General features: G+C 40.9%; 1 non-coding gene across 1 annotated transcript; it reads right to left on the minus strand.

Moving 5' to 3' along the window:
- Positions 1-12,260: 12,260 nt before the first annotated feature.
- LOC112804528 (small nucleolar RNA R71) lies at positions 12,261-12,368 on the minus strand. The gene has a single exon (XR_003203140.1). It is a non-coding gene; the product is annotated as a small nucleolar RNA R71 (small nucleolar RNA).
- Between the last annotated feature and the right edge of the window lie 2,277 nt (positions 12,369-14,645).

Genomic DNA, 14,645 nt, shown 5'->3' on the forward strand with positions numbered 1-14,645 from the left:
TACACCACAAACTTAGGAACTTACTCCATGATATGAACTCCACTCTGGTCCTTTATAAAACACTCATTCTCTTTTCATTTGATTCAAAAGGACAAGAATACAATTAAGTAAGGAAAAGATGCAGTGACATTCAAACTAGCAAACATAGACCTAAGCTGTGAAAAACTTAAAGACAGAATTGAAAACAAAATTCAAACTATCATGGAAGCATGTTCTATTTCATACAAGATCTTCCTTATTTAAAGCATAGAAAAAGATGGACCAAAGAAGGAACTCCACCACCTTTTACTCGTGTGGATGCCCATGCTCCCCACCTTGTTTGTCTTCATCCATAGTCTTTGCTACTTCACTTCCTTGGATGAAGGTGCACTATTTCCTCATAAGGTTCCTGCAAAGTTATTGGAAGTTGCTTGCTCCCGAAATACTTGAAAAAATAGTTAGCTTGCATGTATGCTTGTGAACTTCTGAACTGAATTTTGGTGTGTGAACACCAAACTTAGTTCCTTGCCCAGTACAAGAGTTTGCATACATGCAGAGAACCTCATATCATGTTGTTAACAAAACCATTATTAACTAAAGACTAAACTACAGCTAATTGGTTCCCCTGATTGGTTGGAGCTAGCAATGTGTTTTGGGGGTATAGTGTGATTCTAACTAATATCTTTGGTGGAACACCAAACTTAGAATTACACTTTCACTCTTGGATTGTTTTGGTGTGGAACACCAAACTTAGCTCTTTGCAATACCGGGGAAACAACTTGTGATCTTTATTGAAATGAAAATGAAAACGAAACTACCTTAGGTTGGGTTGCCTCCCAACAGAGCGCTCTTTTAGCGTCGCTAGCTCGACGATTCCTCCATTACTTGAGATGATACATTACTCTGGGGTTTTCCCCTATGTTGCCCATATAGTGCTTCAACCTTTGTCCGTTCACAATGAAAGTCCTTTCTAAACTTTCATCCATGATTTTTATATGTCCATATGGTGAGACTTTTGTGACAAGAAAATGTCCGGACCACCTTGATTTGAGTTTTCCTGGGAACAGTCTCAATTTGGAATTGTAGAGGAGTACTTGTTGCCCCTTTTCGAAACTCCTGGGTGCAAGATGTAGGTCATGTCTTCTCTTTGCCTTTTCTTTATAAATCTTGGCATTTTCATAGGCTTGTGATCTAAATTCCTCCATCTCTTGCAGCTGCAAGATCCTCTTTGCACCAGCAGCAATGCTATCAAAATTTAGTATCTTGAGAGCCAGAGAGCTTTGTGTTTCATCTCCAGTGGTAAATGACAAGCTTTTTCATACACCAGTTGATATGGGGACATTCCGATTGGTGTTTTGAATGCTGTTTGGTATGCCCAAAGAGCATTATCGAGCTTCTTCGCCCAATCCTTTCTTGATGCACCCACAGTCTTTTCCAAAATCCTTTTTAGCTTTCTGTTGGATATTTCAGTTTGCCCACTTGTTTGGGGATGATAAGGTGTGGCAACCTTGTGTTTTATCCCATATCGTAGGAGGAGAGCTTCTAGTGGTCTGTTACAAAAATGACTCCCTCCATCACTGATGAGTGCTCGGGGGACTCCAAAACGGCTGAAGATATTCTTCCTGAAGAAGTTCATGACCATCTTTTTATCATTCGTTGGAGTGGCAATAGCCTCTACCCACTTGGAAATGTAATCCACTGCTACCAAGATGTACTTGTTTGAATATGAGGTTGGGAATGGTCCCATGAAATCGATTCCCCACACATCAAACAATTCCAGTTCCAAGATGAAATTTTGTGGCATCTCATTTCTTTTGGGCAAGTTTCCAGATCTTTGGCATTCATTGCAGCTCTTTACTAGTTCTTTGGCATCCTTGAAAAGGGTGGGCCAAAAGAATTCGCTTTGTAACACCTTTGCTGCAGTTCTGTCCCCTCCAAAATGGCCTCCATAGCATGAGCCGTGGCAATTCCATAGGACCTCTCGTCCTTCTTCTTCTGAGACACATCTTCTAAGGATTCCATCTGAACACTTCTTGAAGAGATATGGTTCATCCCAGACAAAATATTTTGCATCATTTATGAGCTTTCTTTTTTGATGTTTATTGATCCCTAGAGGTAGGGCCCCGGTTGCCTTGAAGTTGGCAATGTCTGCAAACCATGGTCCTTTATGAATTGTCATCAATTGTTCATCAAGGAAGAGCTCGTTCACACTTGTATCATGTGTTCCACTTTCCTCATGACGGATTCTGGATAGGTGATTTGCTACCTTGTTCTCCACTCCTTTCTTATCTCTGATTTCAATATTGAATTCCTGCAACAATAAGATCCATCTTATTAGTCTTGGTTTTGATTCTTGCTTGGCAAACAAATATTTACGTGCTGTGTAACCTGTGAAAACAATCACTTTAGCACCAATGAGGTATGATCTGAACTTGTCACATGCAAAAACTATTGCTAGAAACTCCTTTTCAATAGTTGTATAGTTTCTTTGAGCATCATTGAGGACTTTGCTAGCATAGTATATCACATGGACTAAGTTATCTTTCCTCTGCCCTAACATTGCTCCAACTGCAAAATCAGATGCATCACACATCAATTCAAAGGGTAAATTCCAATCAGGTGGGGAAATGATATGAGCAGAGGACAATCTCTTTTTTAAATTCTCAAATGCTAGCATGCATGTTTCATCGAAGATAAATGGTGTGTTGGATACAAGGAGATTGCTCAAGGGCTTGGCTATCTTTGAAAAATCTTTAATAAACCTTCTGTAAAAGCCAGCATGTCCTAAAAAGCTTCTAATTGCCTTGACATCACTAGGTGGAGGAAGTTTTTCAATAAGTTCCACCTTAGCCCTATCCACCTCAATGCCTTGGTTAGAAACCTTATGGCCAAGGACTATTCCTCCTGTCACCATAAAGTGACATTTCTTCCAGTTCAAGACCAGATTGGTCTCTTGGCACCTTTTCAATACCAAGGCTAGGTGATTCAGGCAGCTAGTAAAAGAATCTCCGAATACTGAGAAATCATCCATAAAAACTTCAATGAATTTCTCTATTATGTCTGAGAAGATAGAAAGCATGCAACGTTGGAAAGTTGCAGGTGCATTACATAGCCCAAATGGCATGCGCCTGTAGGCAAACACTCCATATGGACAAGTAAAAGAGGTTTTCTCTTGGTCTCTGGGATCAACCACTCTTTGGTTATATCTTGAATAGCCGTCAAGAAAACAATAATATGCATGTCCTGCGAGTCTTTCCAACATCTGATCCATGAATGGGAGGGGGGAAATGATCCTTTCGTGTAGCCTCATTTAGTTTCCGGTAGTCTATGCACATCCGCCATCCTGTGACAGTCCTTGTAGGAATTAGTTTGTTCCTCTCATTGGGGACTACAGTGATTCCTCCTTTTTTGGGTACGACATGCACAGGGCTGACCCAGGGGCTGTCTGAGATCGGGTAGATTACTCCTCCCTGCCATAATTTCATAACTTCTTTCTGTACCACTTCCTTCATGATTGGGTTAAGCCTCCTTTGGGATTGAATGGATGGTTTGGCCTCATCTTCCAATAGTATCTTATGCATGCATATGGCTGAACTGATTCCTTTTAGGTCAGCGAGGGTCCATCCAATGGCATCCTTATGCTTTCGCAATACTTGGAGTAATTCATCCTCTTGATCTTGGCTGAGGGATGAGTTTATGATTACTGGGTAACTTTCATTCTTTCCCAAGTATGCATATTTGAGAGTGGGTGGCAGTGCTTTGAGTTCAAGTTTAGGTGCCTCTATCTTTTCATTCTCTTCCTTTTGTGCACCTTATATGCGAATCTCTGTTGTTGCAACCTCTTTACTAGATATTGACTCCTCCTCTGTTAACTCTTCAGGTTCTTCCTCTTCAAAACTCTCCTGCACTTCCTCTTCAAGTGAGTCCAACCTCATACATTCCCCCAATTGTTCTGGTGGGTAACTCATGGCCTTGAACACATTGATTGTCATCTTTTCATTGTGTAATCTCAGGGTGAGATCACCTTTTTGGACATCAATGACAGCTCCAACAGTGGCTAAGAACGGCCTTCCCAGAATGATGGAGGCCTTGGCTTCCTCCTGCATGTCCAGCACTACAAAATCTGCCGGGAATATGAAATCTCCCACTTTCACCAGCAAATCTTCTACTACGCCATGAGGGAACTTGAACAATCGGTCTGCCAGTTGTAAGGCCATTTTTGTTGGTTTAGCCTCCTCGATCTTCATCTTCTTCATCATAGCTACTGACATCAAGTTGATGCTAGCTCCTAAGTCACATAGAGCCTTCTCTATTGTGATTTCCCCTATAATACAAGGGATCTGGAAGCTCCCAGGATCTTTCAATTTCTGGGGCAGTTTATGATGAATGATAGCACTACATTCTTCGGTTAAAATCACAGTCTCGTTGTTCTTCCAGCTTCTCTTCTTAGTCATTAGCTCCTTTAAAAACTTGGCGTAGAGTGGCATTTGTTCTATTACTTCAGCAAAGGGTATGTTTTGTAGTTTCTTGAAGATTTCGAAAAATCTCAAGAATTGGTTGTCATCCTCCTTCTTCCTCAACTGCTGAGGGTATGGGACTCTTGGGGCGTCTAGCTTCAGCATTCCTTCTTTGCGAACTTGAAATGGAAGCTTGAGCTCCATCTTGCTTTTCTTCTTTTTCATTTGAGCCCTCTTCTTGTGGTTTCTGGGATGATTCTTTCAGTTTCTTCCCACTCCTGAGGGTGATAGCTTGACACTCCTCCCTCTGGTTTGAGTGAGTATTGCTGCAAAGGTTGTGACTGGGAATCTGCTTGAATAGGTATCCAATTTGTGTCTCTAGTTTCTTGATGGAAGCATCTTGATTCTGCATATTGGATTGCACTTCCTCTCGGAATGCTTTACTGTCTTGGATCTCTTTGCATATGCTCTCAAGTAAGTTCTCAATCCTTGAGAGTCTGTCATCAGAAGGTGATGGTGAGTTGAAATTGGAGGAATGAGAATGGTTAGGTTGGCTTTGGTATAGGTGTTGAGAGGGGTTGTTTTGTGAGTGTTGATATGGTCTAGGTGTGGCATGTTGGTGAGTTATGCTGCTGGGATTTGGACGTCTTTGATCTTGACCTTGGTCTTGTTGATTTCCCCATCCAAAGTTGGGGTGATTTCTCCATCCAGAGTTGTAAGTTTTGGAGTATGGATCATGGACTTGTCTAGGTGAGTTTCCCACATAGTTGGCTTGCTCCCAGTCACCTTCTTCTCCTATGTTTACTCCTTCTTGAGTTGGTGATGAGGTGATGGCTGCTGTAACTTGATTCTCTTCCACCTTCTTAGTAAGATCTGCTAGCTGCTTGGTGATCATGTTTTGGGCTAACAGTGCATCCATGTAGTTCAGCTCCATTACTCCTCTATTGTTACTTCTTTCAGAGGCATAGAAGTAGTCATTCTCAGCAACTGTTTCGATGACATCTATGGCTTCTTCAATGGTTTTCTTCTTGTTCAAAGAGCATCCTGATGAATGATCCACAACCTTCTTTGACTCATAGGAAAGACCTTCATAGAAGATGTGAAGTTGGACCCACTCATTAAACATCTCTGGTGGGTATCTCCTTGTAGATCTTTGAACCTTTCCCAAGCTTCATAAAGTGTCTCCCCATCTTGCTGTCTGAACGTCTGCACTTTAGTTCTCAGCCTATTGATCCTTTGAGGGGGGTAAAACCTTGCCAAAGCCTTGTTCACTACCTCCTCCCAATTTGTCAGGCTTTCTTTTGGGAAGGATTCAAGCCATTTGGATGCCTTGTCCCTGAGTGCAAAAGGGAACAAGAGCAGCCTATAGACATCCGGGTGGACTCCATTGGACTTCACTATGTCACAAATCCTCAAGAAGGTGGTCAAGTGTTGGTTCAGGTCTTCTTGAGCACCTCCTCCAAATGAGCAATTATTCTGCACAAGAGTGATGAGCTGAGGTTTTAGCTCGAAATTGTTGGCATGTATGGTGGGCTTCTGAATGCTGCTCCCACAGTTTCCAGGATTAGGATTGATATAGGATCCTAAGACCCTCCTTTCTTGCCCAGCACGGTTGGCATAGCCTTGATTATGAACCTCCTCTTCATGGTTGTTCTCCAAATTCTCTTCCATGTTGGGTTCAAAGTACTCTTCCTCTTCTTCAGCACCTACTTAGTCTTTTTCCTCTTGCTTCCCTCCTTAATCTAAGGAAGGTCCTCTCAGGTTCAGAATCAAAGGAAATTGAAGCCCCGCTTCTTCTCCCTGTCATACAATCAACAAGGCACGAGCAAGGAAATAAATGCAGCAATTATTCTAAAAAAATGCTATTAGTGTGAGTGATGCAATATATCGAACAGTTAGTGGGTGAGTGAAAAAAAGATCGTAAACAACTGGAATAAAAGGGTAAAGGAATGGGAGGAAAACAACTAAAACTGAAAGTAAATTGCTCAAACAGAAATTTAAATCAGCAAAATAAAAAAAATAAAAAAATTGATCAATCTAGTTATCCTCCAACTTAATCATTGTTGATACAAAATCAATCCCCGGCAACGGCGCCATAAACTTGGTGCGTGGAAAATCCGTCTAGTAACAAATCTCCCTTCGGCAAGTGTATCGAATTATCGTCAAGTAAAAACTCACTATAGAGTGAGGTCGAATCCCACAGAGATTGATTTGATCAAGCAACTTTAATTAGAGGAATGTTTTAGTTGAACGAACCAGAATTTGACTTGAGAATTGCAGAATATTAAATTGCAGAAAGGTAAATAGCAGAAAAAGTAAATGCTAGAAATAAAGAGCTGAATGTAAATGGCAGAAAATAAATTGCAGGATCTTAAATGGGAATGGGGAAATGCTCATAAAAGTAAATGGCAGAAATTAAAGAGAATGGGTAAGATCAGAAATGGGGAGTTCATTGGGCTTAGGAGATGTTGCATTCTCCGGATCAAATTCATTTTCATCTCTTCCTCAATCAATGCATTCATTGATCTCCTTGGCAATCTTAAATGATCGAATTCCAATTCCTTGGTAATCCAATCTCTCAAATCTTGATCAATAGCCAATTCCTTGGTCAATTGCTCATGAGAAGAGATGAAATATGGTCACTGATTATACCATATGCATTCCCAAATCAAGTATTGGTAGGATTATAGTCACATATCCATCCAAACCCAATTTGATCCAGCATGAGAAAGCATTTCTAGCATGATCTCTTCATTCCTCTTCCAAGGTTCTGAGGAGATCCAAATATGAATAGTTTCTTTTCCAAGATAACTACCCAATTGGATGAAGATTGAAAGCTTTCTAGTAAAATCAAGAGAAAAGATAGAAAAAGAAGAATGAAAACTAATATTGATCCATCAAATTGCAGCAAAGCTCCCTAACCCAATGAAAGGGGTTTAGTTGTTCATAGCTCTGAAAATTGAAAACAAAGATGGAGAATACATCATGAAAGTAAAACTAGAAGTTGCAGAGAAAGTAAATACAGAGAGTAGTTCTATGCCCAAGGCTCCCTAAAGTTCCAACCACTTTCTAATTCAAAGCTACTCCTATATATACTACTCTTCTGATCTTCTAGTTGGTTCTTTAAATCTTGGGTGTGGGCCTCTTGGATCTTGAGTTTGAAGTAGTTATCCTCTTTATTAGGCTTAGCTTTGCTTGCAGAGAGAAAATGTGAAGTAGGCAGGGACTTTGGCTTAGGACGTTAGTGGTGTCAACGTTAAGTGAAAGTGTGGGTTTGAGAACGTTAGTGACAATCACCTTTTTCACTAACGTTTCTAACCCAAATATGATCACGTTGACTTCAACGTTAGTGGCACTAACGTGACCACTAACGTTGCCTCTTGGTCCTTCGCATACGTGGTTAGTCACCCCTTCTCCCTACGTTAGAGTCCACATTAATTAGGTTAACGTGGCTTCTAACGTAGTGATGCCAATCCTTCGAGAACGTTAGTGACACTTACCTTTGTCACTAACGTTCCAATGTGCCCCAACTTCCCACGTTAGAGTCCACGTTAACTAGGTTAACGTGGCTTCTAACGTAGTAATGCTAGCCATCTCCAACGTTAGTGACAAAGGTGAGTGTCACTAACATTGGCTCATCATCTCTTTATCCACGTTAGCTTCCACGTTAATTTGTTAACGTGGGAGTTAACGTTGCTCATGGTGGCTCTTAGGTGTTCATCCCAACGTTAGTGACAAAGGTAAGTGTCACTAACGTTGTCGATCAATTGCTCTCTCCACGTTAGCTTCCACGTTAAATAAGTTAACGTGGGAGTTAACGTGGCTTATGGAGGCTTGGCCAACGTTAGTGACAAAGGTGAATGTCACTAATGTTGGCTTCTCTTTTGCTTCTTAACGTTAGAGTCCACGTTAACTAAGTTAATGATGAGCGGATAATTTGTATGCTTTTTGGCATTGTTTTTAGTATGTTTTTAGTATGATATAGTTAGTTTTTAGTATATTTTTATTAGTTTTTAGTTAAAATTCACTTTTCTGGACTTTACTATGAGTTTGTGTGTTTTTCTGTGATTTCAGGTATTTTCTGGCTGAAATTGAGGGACCTGAGCAAAAATTTGATTCAGAGACCAAAAAGGACTGCAGATGCTGTTGGATTCTGACCTCCCTGCACTCGAAGTGGATTTTCTGGAGCTACAGAAGCCCAATTGGCGCGCTCTCAACGGCGTTGGAAAATAGACACCCTGGGCTTTCCAGCAATATATGATAGTCCATACTTTGCCCAAGATTTGATGGCCCAAACCGGCGTTCAAAGTCACCCTTAGAAATTCCAGCGTTAAACGCTGGAACTGGCACCAAAATGGGAGTTAAACGCCCAAACTGGCATTAAAGCTGGCGTTTAACTCCAAGAGAAGTCTCTGCACGAAAATGCTTCATTGCTCAGCCCAAGCACACACCAAGTGGGCCCGGAAGTGGATTTTATGTCATTTACTCATCTCTGTACACCCTAGGCTACTAGTTTTCTATAAGTAGGACATTATACTATTGTATTCTCATCTTGGTTCTTCTGGTTCCCTCTCTGGGGCCGAAACCAATGATCACTCTTGTTCTTATGTATTTTCAACGGTGGAGTTTCTACACACCATAGATTAAGGTGTGGAGCTCTGCTGTACCTCGAGTATTAATGCAATTACTATTGTTCTTCCATTCAATTCCGCTTGTTCTTGTTCTAAGATATCACTTGTTCTTCAACTTGATGAATGTGATGATCCGTGACACTCATCATCATTCTCACCTATGAACGTGTGACTGACAACCACCTCCGTTCTACATTCGATTGGGTGAATATCTCTTGGATTCCTGATTGCACGATGCATGGTTGATCGCCTGACAACCGAGTGCTCGTCTGACAAACGAGCCAACCATTCCGTGAGATCAGAGTCTTCGTGGTATAGGCTAGAACTGATGGCGGCATTCAAGAGAATCCGGAAGGTCTAACCTTGTCTGTGGTATTCTGAGTAGGATTCAATGATTGAATGACTGTGACGTGCTTCAAACTCCTAGCAGGCGGGGCGTTAGTGACAGACGCAAAAGAATCGATGGATTCTATTCCGGCCTGACCGAGAACCGACAGCTGATTACCCATGCTGTGACAGAGCATAGGCAACGTTTTCACTGAGAGGATGGGAGGTAGCCACTGACAATGGTGAAACCCTACATGAGCTTGCCATGGAAAGGAGTAAGAAGGATTGGATGAAGACAGTAGGAAAGCAGAGAGACGGAAGGGAAGGCATCTTCATGCGCTTATCTGAAGTTCCTACCAATGAATTACATAAGTATCTCTATCTTTACCTTTATGTTTATTTCGTTCATCATCATACATCCATTTGAGTCTGCCTGACTAAGATTTACAAGATGACCATAGCTTGCTTCATACTAACAATCTCCGTGGGATCGACCCTTACTCGCGTAAGGTTTATTACTTGGACGACCTAGTGCACTTGCTGGTTAGTTGTGCGAAGTTGTGTAATGCCATGGTATTGAACACCAAGTTTTTGGGGTTCATGACCGGGGATTATGAGAGTTGTGAAAAGTATTGTTCACAATTTCGCGCACCAAGTTTTTGGCGCCGTTGCCGGGGATTGTTCAAGTTTTGAGCAAGCTTTTGGTAACATCAGTGCCAAGGATTGTTGAGTTTGGACAACTGAAGGTTCATCTTGTTGCTTAGATTAGGTATTTTTTTTCGAAATTCTTGAAGAGGAATTCTAGAGTTTCATGATGATTTGTTGAAATCTGGCTGGCTGAGAAGCCATGTCTAATCTCATTGGACCGAGGTTTCAACTTATCATCACAAAGAGCTTATTGATTTTTATCAATCTTGCTTTTGGAGCAGTGATCTGCTAAGGCTTGGCTGGCCTTTGGCCATGTCTAGTGTTTTGGACCGAAGCTTTCTTTGAAAGCTTGGCTGGCTGTGAAGCCATGTCTAATTCCTGGACCGGAGTCTTAGACTAGCACTGCACTGATTCCTGGAATTCTCATTAAGAATTTTGATACCTTTTTCCATTAGATTTTCGAAAAAACACAAAAAAAAATTACAAAATCATAAAATCCAAAAAAATTTTTCTTGTTTGAGTCCAGTGTCTCATCTTAAGTTTGGTGTCGATTGCATGCATTCATTCATGTGTCTTAAGAATCTTCAAGCAATTCTTGATGATTTCTTATTTTGATCTTTGAATTCAATTGACTTGAGTGTTTATGTGTCTCATATGCATTTTGTTAGTGTCAGTAGTATACAAACTGCCAAGTTTGGTGTCTTGCATGCATTGTTATTTAATTCTTGTTGCATTTTGATTATTAAAAATCCAAAAATATTTTTAATTTGTGTCTTCTCAAGTCAATAATACAGAGAATTGAAGATTCAGAACATTCTGTAGAGGAATTACACAGAAAAAGCTGGGCGTTCAAAACGCCCAGTAAAGAAGGACAGACTGGCGTTTAAATGACAGCCAGGGTACCTGGTTGGGCGTTTAACGCCCAAAGAGGTATAGTTTTGGGCGTTAAACGCCAGAATGTGCACCATTCTGGGCGTTTAACGCCAGGATGGCTAAAGGGGGAAGATTTTGTTTTCAAATCAAATTTTTTTTAAGTTTTCAAAATCTTTTCACAATCAAATCTTTTTCAAATCAATTTTTCAATCAAACCTTTTTCAAAATCAATTTCTTTCCATTTTCAAAGATATTTGCTACCAATTAATGATTTGATTCAACATTTCAAGTATGTTGCCTTTTCTGTTGAGAGAGGTTTAATGTTTGAATCATATCTTTTCTTGTTAGTCAAGTTTTTAATTTTCAAAATCAAATCTTTTTAAAATGTTTTTCAAATCACATCTTCTCAATCACATCTTTTTAAAACCAATCATATTTTCTTAACCACATCTTTTTCAAAATAGTTTTCAATCAAATCTTTTTGATTTCTAATTTCAAAATCTTTTTCAAAAATTACTTGATTTCTTTTCCATTTTCATTTTCGAAAATTAAGTAATGTTTTTCAAAAAAAAAAATATTTTCAAAATTTTTCACTTAATTTTCGAAAATCACTTCCCTTCTTCTCACATCCTTCTATTTATGGACTAACACTATTCCTTAATGCAAAATTCGAACTCCATCTTCTTTGATAAGTTCGAATTTTCTACTTCTGTCTTCTACCCTTCTCTTCCTCTGACACTTCAAGGAATCTCTATACTGTGACATAGAGGATTCCACATTTTCTTGTTCTCTTCTCTTTCTTATGAGCAGGAGCAAAGACAAAAGCATTCTTGTTGAAGCTGACCCTGAACCTGAAAGGACCTTGAAGAGAAAGCTAAGAAAAGCCAAAGCACAACTCTCTTTAGAGGACCTGAACGAATTCTTCAAAGAAGAAGAACACATGGCAGCCGAAAACAACAACAATGCCAACAATGCAAGGAAGGTGCTGGGTGACTTTGCTGCACCTACTCCCGACTTCTATGGGAGAAGCATCTCTATCCCTGCCATTGGAGCAAACAACTTTGAGCTTAAGCCTCAATTAGTTTCTCTAATGCAACAGAATTGCAAGTTCCATGGACTTCCACTGGAAGATCCTCATCAGTTTTTGGCTGAGTTCTTGCAAATCTGTGACACTGTCAAGACTAATGGGGTTGACCCTGAGGTCTACAGACTTATGCTATTCCCTTTTGCTGTAAGAGACAGAACTAGGACATGGTTGGACTCTCAACCTAAAGAAAGCCTGGACTCTTGGGAATAGCTAGTCAATGCCTTCTTGGCAAAGTTCTTTCCACCTCAAAAATTGAGTAAGCTTAGAGTGGAAGTCCAAACCTTCAGACAGAAGGAAGGAGAATCCCTCTATGAAGCTTGGGAAAGGTACAAACAATTAATCAGAAAATGTCCCTCTGACATGCTTTCTGAATGGAGCATCATAGGTATTTTCTATGATGGTCTCTCTGAACTATCCAAGATGTCTTTGGATAGCTCTGCAGGAGGATCTCTTCATCTGAAGAAGACGCCTACTGAAGCTCAAGAACTGATTGAAATGGTTGCAAATAACCAATTCATGTACACTTCTGAAAGAAATCCTGTGAACAGTGGGACTAGTCAGAAGAAAGGAATTCTTGAGATTGACACTCTGAATGCCATATTGGCTCAGAATAAAATATTGACTCAACAAGTCAATATGATTTCTCAAAGTCTGTCTGGATTGCAAAATGCACCAAGCAGTACTAAGGAGGCTTCATCTGAGGAAGAAGCTTATGATCCTGAGAACCCTTCAATGGAAGAGGTGAATTACATGGGAGAACCCTATGGAAACACCTATAATCCTTCATGGAGAAATCATCCAAATTTTTCATGGAAGGATCAACAGAGACCCCAACAAGGTTTCAACAACAATAATGGTGGAAGAAACAGGTTTAGCAATAGCAAGCCTTTTCCATCATCTTCTCAGCAACAGACAGAGAGTTCTAAGCAGAATAACTCTGACTTAGCAACCATGGTCTCTGATCTGATTAAAACCACTCAAAGTTTCATGACTGAAACAAGATCCTCCATTAGAAATTTGAAGGCACAAGTGGGTCAGCTGAGCAAGAAAATTACTGAACTCCCTCTTAGTACTCTCCCAAGCAATACAGAAGAAAATCCAAAAGGAGAGTGCAAGGCCATCAACATGGCCGAATTTTGGGAGGAAGAAGAGGCAGTGAACACCACTGAGGAAGGCATCACTGGACGTCCACTGGCCTCCAATGAGTTCCCCAATGAGGAACCATGGGAATCTGAGGCTCAAACTGAGACCATAGAGATTCCATTGGACTTACTTCTGCCATTCATGAGCTCTGATGAGTATTCTTCCTCTGAAGAGGATGAGTATGTCACTGAAGAGCAAGTTGCTAAATACCTTGGAGCAATCATGAAGTTAAATGACAAGTTATTTGGAAATGAGACTTGGGAGGATGAACTCCCTTTGCTCACCAAAGAACTGGATCACTTGTCTAGGCAGAAACTGCCTCAAAAGAGACAGGACCCTGGAAAGTTTTCAATACCTTGTACCATAGGCACCATGACCTTCAAGAAGGCCTTGTGTGACTTAGGGTCAAGTGTAAACCTCATGCCTCTCTCTGTAATGGAGAAGTTAGGGATCTCTGAGGTGCAAGCTGCAAAAATCTCACTAGAGATGGCAGACAACTCAAGAAAACAAGCCCATGGACTTGTAGAGGATGTTCTGGTTAAAGTTGAAGACCATTACATCCCTACTGATTTCATAGTCCTAGAGACTAGGAAGTGCATGGATGAATCCATCATCCTTGCAGACCCTTCCTAGCCACAGCAAGGGCTGTGATTGATGTTGATAGAGGAGAGTTGATTATTCAAGTGAATGAAGAATCCTTGGTGTTTAAGGTCCAAGGATATCCCTCTGTCATCATGGAGAGGAAGCATGAAGAGCTTCTCTCAAAACAGAGCCAAACAGAGCCCCCACAGTCAAACTCTAAGTTTGGTGTTGGGAGGCCACAACCAAACTCTAAGTTTGGTGTTGAACTCCCACATTCAAACTCTAAGTTTGGTGTTGGGAGGTTCCAACATGGCTCTGAGCATCTGTGAGGCTCCATGAGAGTCCTCTGTCAAGCTACTGACATTAAAGAAGCGCTTGTTGGAGGCAACCCAATGTTATATTTTATCTATTTTTTTGTTATTTTATCTTTTTTGTAAGTTGATGATCATCAGAAGTCACAAAATTAATGAAAAAAGCAAAAACAGAATGAAAAACAGGAAGAAAAACAGCACACCCTGGAGGACGCACCCACTGGCGTTAAACGCCAGTGAGGTTAGCTGTTGGGCGTTTAACGCCCAGTCTGGCACCATTATGGGCGTTTAACGCCAGAAAGGGCACCAGACTGCGTTAAACGCCAGAAAGGGGCAAGAAGCTGGCGTTAAACGCCAGAAATGGGCACCAGCCCGACGTTAACGCCAGAAATGGCTCAAAACGTGATTTTGAATGCCATTTGGTGCAGGGATGACTTTTCCTTGACACCTCAGGATCTGTGACCCCACAGGATCCCACCTACCCTACCACCTCTCTCTTCTTCACCAATCACCTCACACCTCTCCCCAAAAACCCTTCACCTATCAAGTCCCATCTTTCTCTTCACCACCACATCCATCCTTCATACCCACCTACCCACCATTCAAA

The sequence above is a fragment of the Arachis hypogaea genome, chromosome 5 (assembly GCF_003086295.3).
Source record: "Arachis hypogaea cultivar Tifrunner chromosome 5, arahy.Tifrunner.gnm2.J5K5, whole genome shotgun sequence".
Classification (NCBI taxonomy): Eukaryota; Viridiplantae; Streptophyta; class Magnoliopsida; order Fabales; family Fabaceae; genus Arachis; species Arachis hypogaea.